The sequence below is a fragment of the Lissotriton vulgaris genome, chromosome 1_2 (assembly GCF_964263255.1).
Source record: "Lissotriton vulgaris chromosome 1_2, aLisVul1.2, whole genome shotgun sequence".
Taxonomy (NCBI): domain Eukaryota; kingdom Metazoa; phylum Chordata; class Amphibia; order Caudata; family Salamandridae; genus Lissotriton; species Lissotriton vulgaris.
In genome coordinates, this window is record NC_141686.1 from 115,754,851 (window position 1) to 115,770,082 (window position 15,232).

At 57.7% G+C, this 15,232-nt stretch overlaps 1 protein-coding gene across 4 annotated transcripts in view; it reads left to right on the forward strand.

The window, feature by feature from the left end:
* SVOPL (SVOP like) overlaps positions 1–15,232 on the forward strand; it is a 671,022-nt gene that overhangs the window by 248,285 nt on the left and 407,505 nt on the right. The window lies entirely within an intron of this gene.

Genomic DNA, 15,232 nt, shown 5'->3' on the forward strand with positions numbered 1-15,232 from the left:
CATTACGAGACCAAGCTGGTTGGACGAGCGGGGGTGGTGCCGCTGCCTACGGGAGTATGGCGATCTCGGCAATGGACTGGCTAGCTCTCTCCCGATGCAGAGCGACTCGCTCTGGCTGAGGTACGTCTGTATGCGAGTGTTGCCTCCAACGCGACGCTTCCCCCCGCTCTGCTGCTTCTTGTCTGGACCTTCCCCGTCTTGAGGTGAATTCCAGCAGTGGAACACTTGCATTGGTGAGAGAGGCAGGGAGACTCTCGTACTGTACGAACCCCTTGCTGTGGGCTGCACTTCCACCGGCGCTTTCAACGCTTGCTTCCCGGATGGTGTGTTCGCCTCCCCTTTCATCACCGCGGATTACCGGAGTGGCAGCAATGGCGCTTGCCTTTCATGACGGGGGTCCGACTGCTCCGCCATCCCTGTTGCAAGCTGCCCTGCCTGCTCCCGGACTAGAGGCGGACCCCGGGACATCGCCGCCCGCTACGGATCGATTACTATCCCAGGGCTCCCTGACTTATGGGGACATTCTGCGCGCCATTGCGGACTTGGGGACAACATGGCGGCGGAACGTCCAGGAGCTGGCGGAGAAGATCGAGGGAGCTTTATCCTGTGTATCCCGACCGGGACTGGCTGTCCCCCCGCCACCCTTAGTATTGCCCGGAAAGGCTACAAAGTTGCAATCTGAGAGGGAAGAGGTGTGCAGTGCCCCTGGCTACAGTGTTGGTGGTCTTCTCCTTGGTGAGGCTCTTGATACAATGTTACCCCCCACCCTGGGAACCGTGACTCAGTCTCCACAACGGCTCTGTTCATCGACCTTCCAGTGCCTGACCCTTCCTAGAGTCTTTGCCTCTGAAGCCGCTTTTCTACAGTTGCGGAGACTGTGCTGTCCGGCGGCGGAGGGGGTGCTTTACAGACTTGTTACTGGATCTGGTGGTGTTCGGGGACGCTCCTCTTCGTCTCCTGTGTTCCTTCCTTGCCTGGAGCGGCCATTTTGCCCCTTTGTTCTACCCGGGGAATGCTCGCAGCGGTGGCCAGCCCGGGCCGGAATTTGCCGTTCAGGACAGGGCTGAGTTTCTTTCTTGTGCTTTGCTCTGATGGCGGAGACCCGGACTGATCTGTACCTTGATTAGCTGGCTGCGTAGAATGTTCTCCTTTTTCCCCACTTCGATTTATAACTTCTATGTCCTGTCTTTATTCTGCAATGGGGACTTTGATTGCTGACCTGACCTGTGACCATGGAGATGGGTGATTAGAATTTTTCTTAGCTGTAATGTCTTTTGTATTTAGTGCTACACGGTGTGGGAGGTGCACGGGGCTGTGTGAGTTCGGGAGACCTGCTTTTGGAAAGAAATTATGGCCCTCCCCCGGGGTTAGGGTTTTTTTTGGGAGGTTTAGATCAGACTTGTCTTTTCTGGCTCCCTATATCAATGGTGACTTTATACTTTTTTCTTTTTCTTTCTTTCCTACCTCTGCTATATTTCGGGTTTATGGGGCGACAGACGCGCTGCTGGGGGGGGTAGGCCGTAGCCTTTGCATGCGTGTAGGGTGGGGGTTGTGGGATGGGTATTTTGTTTCTTTTTGTTCCTATGGAGCCTTTTTTTCTTCTAATTTATTTCTTCTTCTTTCTGTCTTGGGTGCGTGCTGACGTTACTGCCGGGTGGGAGGTGGCGACTGCTGATAGGGCCTTGAGTTTAATATCCTGGTAACGTACATCCTGGCCACCTTTCTGCCTGGTGGATTTGTCCCCTGGGTTGCTGGGCTGTGTATGCCTGTGTTGATTCCACCATCTTACGTCTTCATGGACCCTGTTCTTTCTTTGTTTATGTTCGATTTATTGAAACGGAATAGTTGGACATCATCGTTTGCTATGAAAACTTTAAAAATTAACCTTCAGAACTCCTGAGACGTGACAGGGAGGGCTCTATAATGTACCTGCTGAGTGCTTATTAATTGTACTGCTGTACTGTTGCGTCACCGTCTTGCATGTAAATGTGCTCAATCGTATTTGTGGCCGGCCTGAAGGTTGTAGGCCACTATTTGTACTTTTCTAGATGCACCAATAAAGGTTTTCAAAAATTAAAAAAAAAAAAAAATAGCTCCATGGCTCCTTAGGGACTGCAGCCCGCAGTTTGAAAGCCATGTTGTGCAGCAGCCAAAGTTGTTTCCCACCTTTTCCCCCATCTCTCCTCATCTTCCCCATCACATGTCAGGATATTGTATAGAAATATATTATCTGTTATACATATTGTCCTGGCGTCGCACTGGGTCTGGATTTTCTATTATCTGCTATCGCCGATATCTTTGTAGACAATATTCAGGATGGAATTTTTTATTTCAGACAATATTCTGCCAATGACATTCTCATACCAGGCTGCTTTACGCTATGGCTCTCATCTTGCACACTTTCAATGTTGGTTTCTTGCAAATAAAATAAGAAAGTACAAAAACACTATGCAGCCATCGTGCAGGAAATCTAAATAAGACTGATCTGCGCTCAGATACATTTCACGTGTGACTCCGCCCAACCATGTGGGTGGGGTGAGTGTATGAACTATTTCTTCTGCCATTGGATGACTGAGAGTGTAATTGGTTATTGGTGGGGGGATAGGACTCAGTTCGCTGGATCTTTATCAAATGCATGGAACATTATGTAAAGTACCCTCTGCTAACAAACCTCTTTGTGGGTGAGTGTGTGCAGCTCATTAACGGGCTGCGCATCACAGGGTTTCCACTTAGTGGCACACAGCTGCTCATAGCCTTTTTCAAGATGCTCTTTCGAAAGAATTTACAAGCTTTGCTAAAGTCAATTGATCTTTCTTTTTAGCGTTGCCACTTGTTTCTGGGGAAAATAGTTATTGACAATGTTAAACAGCATTGGGAAAAAAACGAATGAATAAATAAAAGTGCATTGATTTCCACTACGCATGCCTCAATAAGCATGTGCTAGTGCAGACATTTTGGTTGTCTCAATTTACCCCCCACAAAATGGCAAACACCCTTGGAGATGTAAACCGAAAAAAAACCATAAACATAAGGTGTGAAAAAGTACGTTCTAACAAAGGAGTGTCACAGGAGCTAATTGCAGCTGCTAGGCCCAAGCAGGCAGTTAAAAAATAGTTTAAAAATGAACAAGCAGCACACGGGGGGAGCATACGTGCGAACACACAATTCATGCATGAGACTCACAATTTTTAAAGCTTCACCTATCAATCCCACCACACAGCTCCACCGATTCTCCAACTAAGCTCCACCAATGCACCCACCACACAGCTTCACCGATGCACCCACCACAGAGCTCCACTGAAGCACCCGCCACACAGCTCCACCGATGCACCCACCACACAGCACCCACCACACAGCTCCACTGATGCACCCACCACACAGCTCCACTGATGCACCCACCACACAGCTCCACTGATGCACCCACCACACAGCTCCAACGACACAGCTCCACCGATGCACCCACCACACAGCTCCACTGATGCACCCACCACACAGCTCCACCGATGCACCCACCACACAGCTCTACCTACACAGCTCCACCGTTGCACCCACCACACAGCTCCACCGATGCACCCACCACACAGCTCCACCGAGGCACACACCACACAGCTCCACCGATGCACCCACCACAGAGCACCACCGATGCACCCACCACACAGCTCCACCGATGCAGCAACCACACAGCTCCACTGACACAGCTCCACTGATGCACCCACCACACAGCTCCACCGACACAGCTCCACCGATGAACCCACCGATGAACCCACCACACAGCTCCACCGATACACCCACCACACAGCTCCACCAAGGCACCCACCATACAGCTCCACCAAGGCACCCACCACACAGCTCCACCGATGCACCCACAACACAGCTCCACCGATGCTCCAACTAAGCTCCACCAATGCACCCACCACACAGTTCCACCAATGCACCCACTAAGCTCTACTGATGCACCCACCACACAGCTTCACCGATGCACCCACCACAGAGCTCCACCGAAGCTCTACCGATGCACCCACCACACAGCTTGACCGATGCACCCACCACAGAGCTCCATCGAGGTGCCCACCACACAGCTCCACCGATGCACCACCACACAGCTCCACCGACACAGCTCCAACAATGCACCCACCACACAGCTCCACTGATGCACCCACCACACAGCTCCACCGATGCACCCACAACACAGCTCCACCGATGCCCCAACTAAGCTCCACAAATGCACCCACCACACAGCTCCACCAATGCACCCACTAAGCTCCACTGATGCACCCACCACACAGCTTCACCGATGCACCCACCACAGAGCTCCACCGAGGCACCCACCACACAGCTCCACCGAGGCCCCCACCACTTCTCTACCAATGTACCCACCACACAGCTCCACCAATGCATCCACCACACAGCTCCACAGATGCACCCACCACACAGCACCACCGATGCACCCACCACACAGCTCCACCAAAGCACCCACCACACAGCTCCACTGAGGCACCCACCACACAGCTCCTCCGAGGCACCCACCACACAGCCCTGCCGATGCACCCACCACACAGCTCCACTGATGCACCCACCACACAGCTCCACCGATGCACCCACCACCCAGCTTCACCGATGCACCCACCACACAGCTCCACCGACACAGCTCCACCAATGTACCCACCCCACAGCTCCACCTATGCATCCACCACACAGCTCCACCGATACATTTCACGTGTGACTCCGCCGAACCATGTGGGTGGGGTGAGTGTATGAACTATTTCTTCTGCCATTGGATGACTGAGAGTGTAATTGGCTATTGGTGGGGGGATAGGACTCAGTTCGCTGGATCTTTATCAAATGCATGGAACATTATGTAAAGTACCCTCTGCTAACAAACCTCTTTGTGGGTGAGTGTGTGCAGCTCATTAACGGGCTGCGCATCACAGGGTTTCCACTTAGTGGCACACAGCTGCTCATAGCCTTTTTCAAGATGCTCTTTCGAAAGAATTTACAAGCTTTGCTAAAGTCAATTGATCTTTCTTTTTAGCGTTGCCACTTGTTTCTGGGGAAAATAGTTATTGACAATGTTAAACAGCATTGGGAAAAAAACGAATGAATAAATAAAAGTGCATTGATTTCCACTACGCATGCCTCAATAAGCATGTGCTAGTGCAGACATTTTGGTTGTCTCAATTTACCCCCCACAAAATGGCAAACACCCTTGGAGATGTAAATCGAAAAAAAAACATAAACATAAGGTGTGAAAAAGTACGTTCTAACAAAGGAGTGTCACAGCAGCTAATTGCAGCTGCTAGGCCCAAGCAGGCAGTTAAAAAATAGTTTAAAAATGAACAAGGGGCACACGGGGGAGCATACGTGTGAACACACAATTCATGCATGAGACTCACAATTTTTAAAGCTTCACCTATGAATCCCACCACACAGCTCCACCGATTCTCCAACTAAGCTCCACCAATGTACCCACCACACAGCTTCACCGATGCACCCACCACAGAGCTCCACTGAAGCACCCGCCACACAGCTCCACCGATGCACCCACCAAACAGCACCCACCACACAGCTCCACTGATGCACCCACCACACAGCTCCACTGATGCACCCACCACACAGCTCCACTGATGCACCCACCACACAGCTCCAACGACACAGCTCCACCGATGCACCCACCACACAGCTCCACTGATGCACCCACCACACAGCTCCACCGATGCACCCACCACACAGCTCTACCTACACAGCTCCACCGTTGCACCCACCACACAGCTCCACCGATGCACCCACCACACAGCTCCACCGAGGCACCCACCACACAGCTCCACCGATGCACCCACCACACAGCACCACCGATGCACCCACCACACAGCTCCATCGATGCAGCAACCACACAGCTCCACTGACACAGCTCCACTGATGCACCCACCACACAGCTCCACCGACACAGCTCCACCGATGAACCCACCACACAGCTCCACCGATACACCCACCACACAGCTCCACCAAGGCACCCACCATACAGCTCCACCAAGGCACCCACCACACAGCTCCACCGATGCACCCACAACACAGCTCCACCGATGCTCCAACTAAGCTCCACCAATGCACCCACCACACAGTTCCACCAATGCACCCACTAAGCTCTACCGATGCACCCACCACACAGCTTGACCGATGCACCCACCACAGAGCTCCATCGAGGTGCCCACCACACAGCTCCACCGATGCACCACCACACAGCTCCACCGACACAGCTCCAACAATGCACCCACCGCACAGCTCCACTGATGCACCCACCACACAGCTCCACCGATGCACCCACAACACAGCTCCACCGATGCCCCAACTAAGCTCCACAAATGCACCCACCACACAGCTCCACCAATGCACCCACTAAGCTCCACTGATGCACCCACCACACAGCTTCACTGATGCACCCACCACAGAGCTCCACCGAGGCACCCACCACACAGCTCCACCGAGGCCCCCACCACTTCTCTACCAAAGTACCCACCACACAGCTCCACCAATGCACCCACCACACAGCTCCACAGATGCACCCACCACACAGCTTCACCGATGCACCCACCACACAGCTCCACCAAAGCACCCACCACACAGCTCCACTGAGGCACCCACCACACAGCTCCACCGAGGCACCCACCACACAGCCCTGCCGATGCACCCACCACACAGCTCCACTGATGCACCCACCACACAGCTCCACCGATGCACCCACCACCCAGCTTCACCGATGCACCCACCACACAGCTCCACCGACACAGCTCCACCAATGTACCCACCCCACAGCTCCACCTATGCATCCACCACACAGCTCCACCGATGCAGCGACCACACAGCTCCACCGACACAGCTCCACCGATGCACCCACCACCCAGCTCCACCGATGCACCCACCACACAGCTCCACCGACACAGCTCCACCGATGCACCCACCACACAGCTCAACCGATGCACCCACCACACAGCTCCACCAATGCACCCACCACACAGCTCCACCGATGCACCCACCACACAGCTCCACCTACACAGCTCCACCGATGCACACAGCTCCACCGATGCACCCACCACACAGCTCTACCAATGCACCCACCACACAGCTCCACCGAGGCACCCACCACACAGCTCCACCGATGCACCCACCACACAGCGCCACCGATGCACCCACCACACAGCTCCACCGATGCACCCACCACACAGCTCCACCGATGCACCCACCACACAGCTCCACCGATGCAGCAACCACACAGCTTCACCGACACAGCTCCACTGATGCCCCCACCACCCAGCTCCACAGATGCACCCACCACACAGCTCCACAGATGCCCCCACCACACAGCTCCAAAGATGCGCCCACCACACAGCTCCACCGAAGCACCCACCACACAGCTCCACCGATGCACCCACCACGCAGCTCCACTGATGCAGCAACCACACAGCTCCACTGACACAGCTCCACCAATGCACCCAACACCCAGCTCCACCGATGCTCCCACAATACAGCTCCACCGACACAGCTCCACCGATGCACCCACCACACAGCGCCACCGAGGCACCCACCACACAGCTCCACCAAGGCACCCACCACACAGCTCCACCGATTCACCAACCACACAGCTCCACCGATGCTCCCACCACACAGCTCCACCGATGCTCCAACTAAGCTCCACCAATGCACCGACCACACAGCTCCACCAATGCACCCACCACACAGCTCCACCGATGCACCCACCACACAGCTTCACCTACACAGCTTCACCGATGCACCTACCACACAGCTCCACCCACCACACAGCTCCACCGATGAACCCACCACACAGCTCCATTGATGCACCCACCACACAGCTCCACCAAGGCACCCACCACACAGATCCACTGATGCAATCACCACACAGCTCCACCAATGCATCCACCACACAGCTCCACAGATGCAGCAACCACACAGCTCCACCGATGCACCCACCACCTAGCTCCACCGATGCACCCACCACACAGCTCCACCGACACAGCTCCACTGATGCACCCACCACACAGCTCCACCGATGCATCCACCACACAGCTCCACCGAGGCACCCACCATACAACTCCACCAAGGCACCCACCACACAGCTCCACCGATGCACCCACCACACAGCTCCATCAAGGCACCCACCAAACAGCTCCACAGATGCACCCACCACACAGCTCCACAGATGCACCCACCACACAGCTCCACAGATGCACCCACCACACAGCTCCACAGATGCACCCACCACACAGCCCCACAGATGCACCCACCACACAGCTCCACCGAAGCACCCACCACACAGCTCCACCGAAGCACCCACCACACAGCTTCACCGATGCACACAGCTTCACCGATGCACCCACCACACAGCTCCACCGATGCAGTAACCACACAGCTCCACTGACACAGCTCCACCGATGCACCCACCACCCAGCTCCACCAATGCACCCACCACACAGCTCCACCGACACATCTCCACCGATGCACCCACCACACAGCTCCACCGATGCACCCACCACCCAGCTCCACCGAGGCACCCACCATACAGCTCCACCGATGCACCCACCACACAGCTCCACCGATGCACCCACCACACAGCTCCATCGAGGCACCCAGCACTCAGCTCCACAGGTGCACCCACCACACAGCTCCATAGGTGCACCCACCACACAGCTCCACCGAAGCACCCACCACACAGCTCCAGCGATGCACCCACCACACAGCTCTGCCAAGGCACCCACCACACAGCTCCACCGATGCACCCACCACACAGCTCCACTGATGCTCAAACTAAGCTCCACCAATGCACCCACCACACAGCTCTGCCGAGGCACCCACCACACAGCTCCACTGAGGCACCCACCACACAGCTCCACCGAGGCACCCACCACACAGCTCCACCGATGCACCCACCACACAGCTCCACCGATGCACCCACCACACAGCTCTACCGATGCACCCACCACCCAGCTCCACCGATGCACCCACAACACAGCTCCACTGATGAACCCACCACACAGCTCCACCGATGCACCCACCACACAGCTCCTCTGATGCACCCACCACACAGCTCAACCGACACAGCTCCACCGATGCACCCACCACACAGCTCCACCGATGCACCCACCACACAGCTCCACCAATGCACCCACCACACAGCTCCACCGATGCACCCACCAAACAGCTCCACCTACACAGCTCCACCAATGCACCCACCACACAGCTCCACCAATGCACCCACCACACAGCTCCACCAATGCACCCACCACACAGCTTCACCGATGCACCCACCACACAGCTCCACCGATGCACCCACAACACAGCTCCACCGATGCAGCAACCACACAGCTTCACCGACACAGCTCCACTGATGCACCCACCACCCAACATCACCGATGCACCTACCACACAGCTCCACCGACACAGCTCCACCGATACACCCACCACACAGCTCCACCAATGCACCCACCACACAGCTCCACCGAGGCACCCACCATACAGCTCCACCGAGGCACCCACCATACAGCTCCACCAAGGCCTCCACCACACAGCTCCACAGATGCACCCACCACACAGCTCCACCGATGCACTCACCACACAGCTCCACGAGGCACCCACCACACAGCTCCACCGAGGCACCCACCACAAAGCTCCACAGATGCACCCACCACACAGCTCCACCGATGCACCCACCACACAGCTCCACCGATGCACCCACCACACAGCTCCACCGATGCAGCAACCACACAGCTCCACCGACACAGCTCCACCAATGCCCCCACCACCCAGCTCCACAGATGCACCCACCACACAGCTCCACAGATGCACCCACCACACAGCTCCACAGATGCACCCACCACACAGCTCCACCGAAGCACCCACCACACAGCTCGACTGATGCACCCATCACGCAGCTCCACTGATGCAGCAACCACACAGCTCCACTGACACAGCTCCACCGATGCACCCACCACCCAGCTCCACCGATGCACCCACAATACAGCTCCACCGACACAGCTCCACTGATGCACCCACCACACAGCTCCACCGAGGCACCCACCACACAGCTCCACCAAGGCACCCACCACACAGCTCCACCAAGGCACCCACCACACAGCTCCACCAATGCACCAACCACACAGCTCCACCGATGCTCCCACCACACAGCTCCACTGATGCTCCAACAAAGCTCCACCAATGCACCCACCACACAGCTCCACCAATGCACCCACCACACAGCTCCACCAATGCACCCACCATACAGCTCCACCTACACAGCTTCACCGATGCACCTACCACACAGCTCCACCCACCACACAGCTGCACTGATGCACCCACCACACAGCTCCATCAATGCACCCTCCACACAGCTCCACCAAGGCACCCACCACACAGATCCACTGATGCACTCACCACACAGCTCCACCAATGCACCCACCACACAGCTCCACAGATGCAGCAACCACACAGCTCCACCGATGCACCCACCACCTAGCTCTACCGATGCACCCACCACACAGCTCCACCGACACAGCTCCACTGATGCACCCACCACACAGCTCCACGATGCATCCACCACACAGCTCCACCGAGGCACCCACCATACAGCTCCACCAAGGCACCCACCACACAGCTCCACCGATGCACCCACCAAACAGCTCCATCGAGGCACCCACCAAACTGCTCCACAGATGCACCCACCACACAGCTCCACAGATGCACCCACCACACAGCTCCACAGATGCACCCACCACACAGCCCCACAGATGCACCCACCACAAAGATCCACCGAAGCACCCAAAACACAGCTCCACCGAAGCACCCACCACACAGCTCTACCGAAGCACCCACCACACAGCTTCACCGATGCACCCACCACACAGCTGCAGCAACCACACAGCTCCACCGATGCACCCACCACCTAGCTCCACCGATGCACCCACCACACAGCTCCACCGACACAGCTCCACTGATGCACCCACCACACAGCTCCACCGATGCATCCACCACACAGCTCCACCGAGGCACCCACGATACAGCTCCACCAAGGCACCCACGACACAGCTCCACCAATGCACCCACCACACAGCTCCATCGAGGCACCCACCAAACAGCTCCACAGATGCACCCACCACACAGCTCCACAGATGCACCCACCAAACAGCTCCACAGATGCACCCACCACACAGCTCCACAGATGCACCCACCACACATCTCCACTGAAGCACCCACCACACAGCTCCACTGAAGCACCCACCACACAGCTCCACCGAAGCACCCACCACAAAGCTCCACCGAAGCACCCACCACACAGCTCCACCGATGCACCCACCACACAGCTCCACCGATGCGGCAACCACACAGCTCCACTGACACAGCTCCACCGATGCACCCACCACCCAGCTCCACCAATGCACCCACCACACAGCTCCACCGACACATCTCCACCGATGCACCCACCACACAGCTCCACCGATGCACCCACCACCCAGCTCCACCGAGGCACCCACCATACAGCTCCACCAAGGCACCCACCACACAGCTCCACCGATGCACCCACCACACAGCTCCATCGAGGCACCCACCACTCAGCTCCACAGGTGCACCCACCACACAGCTCCACAGGTGCACCCACCACACAGCTCCACCGAAGCACCCACCACACAGCTCCACCGATGCACCCACCACACAGCTCTGCTGAGGCACCCACCACACAGCTCCACCGATGCACCCACCACACAGCTCCACCGATGCTCAAACTAAGCTCCACCAATGCACCCACCACACAGCTCTGCCGAGGCACCCACCACACAGCTCCACTGAGGCACCCACCACACAGCTCCACCGAGGCACCCACCACACAGCTCCACCGATGCACCCACCACACAGCTCCACCGATGCACCCACCACACAGCTCCACCGATGCACCCACCACACAGCTCTACCGATGCACCCACCACCCAGCTCCACCGATGCACCCATGACACAGCTCCACCGATGCACCCACCACACAGCTCCACCGATGCACCCACCACACAGCTCCTCTGATGCACCCACCACACAGCTCAACCGACACAGCTCCACCGATGCACCCACCACACAGCTCCACCGATGCACCCACCACACAGCTCCACTGAAGCACCCACCACACAGCTCCACCGATGCACCCACCAAACAGCTCCACCTACACAGCTCCACCAATGCACCCACCACACAGCTCCACGGATGCACCCACCACACAGCTCCACCGATGCACCCACCACACAGCTCCACGAGGCACCCACCACACAGCTCCACCGAGGCACCCACCACAAAGCTCCACAGATGCACCCACCACACAGCTCCACCGATGCACCCACCACACAGCTCCACCGATGCACCCACCACACAGCTCCACCGATGCAGCAACCACACAGCTCCACCGACACAGCTCCACCGATGCCCCCACCACCCAGCTCCACAGATGCACCCACCACACAGCTCCACAGATGCACCCACCACACAGCTCCACCGAAGCACCCACCACACAGCTCCACTGATGCACCCACCACGCAGCTCAACTGATGCAGCAACGACACAGCTCCACTGACACAGCTCCACCGATGCACCCACCACCCAGCTCCACCGATGCACCCACAATACAGCTCCACCGACACAGCTCCACTGATGCACCCACCACACAGCTCCACCGAGGCACCCACCACACAGCTCCACCAAGGCACCCACCACACAGCTCCACCAAGGCACCCACCACACAGCTCCACCAATGCACCAACCACACAGCTCCACCGATGCTCCCACCACACAGCTCCACTGATGCTCCAACAAAGCTCCACCAATGCACCCACCACACAGCTCCACCAATGCACCCACCACACAGCTCCACCAATGCACCCACCATACAGCTCCACCTACACAGCTTCACCGATGCACCTACCACACAGCTCCACCCACCACACAGCTGCACTGATGCACCCACCACACAGCTCCATCAATGCACCCTCCACACAGCTCCACCAAGGCACCCACCACACAGATCCACTGATGCACTCACCACACAGCTCCACCAATGCACCCACCACACAGCTCCACAGATGCAGCAACCACACAGCTCCACCGATGCACCCACCACCTAGCTCTACCGATGCACCCACCACACAGCTCCACCGACACAGCTCCACTGATGCACCCACCACACAGCTCCACCGATGCATCCACCACACAGCTCCACCGAGGCACCCACCATACAGCTCCACCAAGGCACCCACCACACAGCTCCACCGATGCACCCACCACACAGCTCCACCGATGCATCCACCACACAGCTCCACCGAGGCACCCACCATACAGCTCCACCAAGGCACCCACGACACAGCTCCACCAATGCACCCACCACACAGCTCCATCGAGGCACCCACCAAACAGCTCCACAGATGCACCCACCACACAGCTCCACAGATGCACCCACCAAACAGCTCCACAGATGCACCCACCACACAGCTCCACAGATGCACCCACCACACAGCTCCACTGAAGCACCCAAAACACAGCTCCACTGAAGCACCCACCACACAGCTCCACCGAAGCACCCACCACAAAGCTCCACCGAAGCACCCACCACACAGCTCCACCGATGCACCCACCACACAGCTCCACCGATGCGGCAACCACACAGCTCCACTGACACAGCTCCACCGATGCACCCACCACCCAGCTCCACCAATGCACCCACCACACAGCTCCACGGACACATCTCCACCGATGCACCCACCACACAGCTCCACCGATGCACCCACCACCCAGCTCCACCGAGGCACCCACCATACAGCTCCACCAAGGCACCCACCACACAGCTCCACCGATGCACCCACCACACAGCTCCATCGAGGCACCCACCACTCAGCTCCACAGGTGCACCCCCCACACAGCTCCACAGGTGCACCCACCACACAGCTCCACCGAAGCACCCACCACACAGCTCCACCGATGCACCCACCACACAGCTCTGCTGAGGCACCCACCACACAGCTCCACCGATGCACCCACCACACAGCTCCACCGATGCTCAAACTAAGCTCCACCAATGCACCCACCACACAGCTCTGCCGAGGCACCCACCACACAGCTCCACTGAGGCACCCACCACACAGCTCCACCGAGGCACCCACCACACAGCTCCACCGATGCACCCACCACACAGCTCCACCGATGCACCCACCACACAGCTCCACCGATGCACCCACCACACAGCTCTACCGATGCACCCACCACCCAGCTCCACCGATGCACCCAAGACACAGCTCCACTGATGCACCCACCACACAGCTCCACCGATGCACCCACCACACAGCTCCTCTGATGCACCCACCACACAGCTCAACCGACACAGCTCCACCGATGCACCCACCACACAGCTCCACTGATGCACCCACCACACAGCTCCACTGAAGCACCCACCACACAGCTCCACCGATGCACCCACCAAACAGCTCCACCTACACAGCTCCACCAATGCACCCACCACACAGCTCCACGGATGCACCCACCACACAGCTCCACCGATGCACCCACCACACAGCTCCACCGATGCACCCACCACACAGCTCTACCGATGCACCCACCACCCAGCTCCACCGATGCACCCACGACACAGCTCCACCGATGCACCCACCACACAGCTCCACCGATGCACCCACCACACAGCTCCTCTGATGCACCCACCACACAGCTCAACCGACACAGCTCCACCGATGCACCCACCACACAGCTCCACCGATGCACCCACCACACAGCTCCACTGAAGCACCCACCACACAGCTCCACCGATGCACCCACCAAACAGCTCCACCTACACAGCTCCACCAATGCACCCACCACACAGCTCCACGGATGCACCCACCACACAGCTCCACCGATGCACCCACCACACAGCTCCACGAGGCACCCACCACACAGCTCCACCGATGCACCCACGACAAAGCTCCACAGATGCACCCACCACACAGCTCCACCGATGCACCCACCACACAGCTCCACCGATGCACCCACCACACAGCTCCACCGATGCAGCAACCACACAGCTCCACCGACACAGCTCCACCGATGCCCCCACCACCCAGCTCGACAGATGCACCCACCACACAGCTCCACAGATGCACCCACCAAACAGCTCCACAGATGCACCCACCACACAGCTCCACTGAAG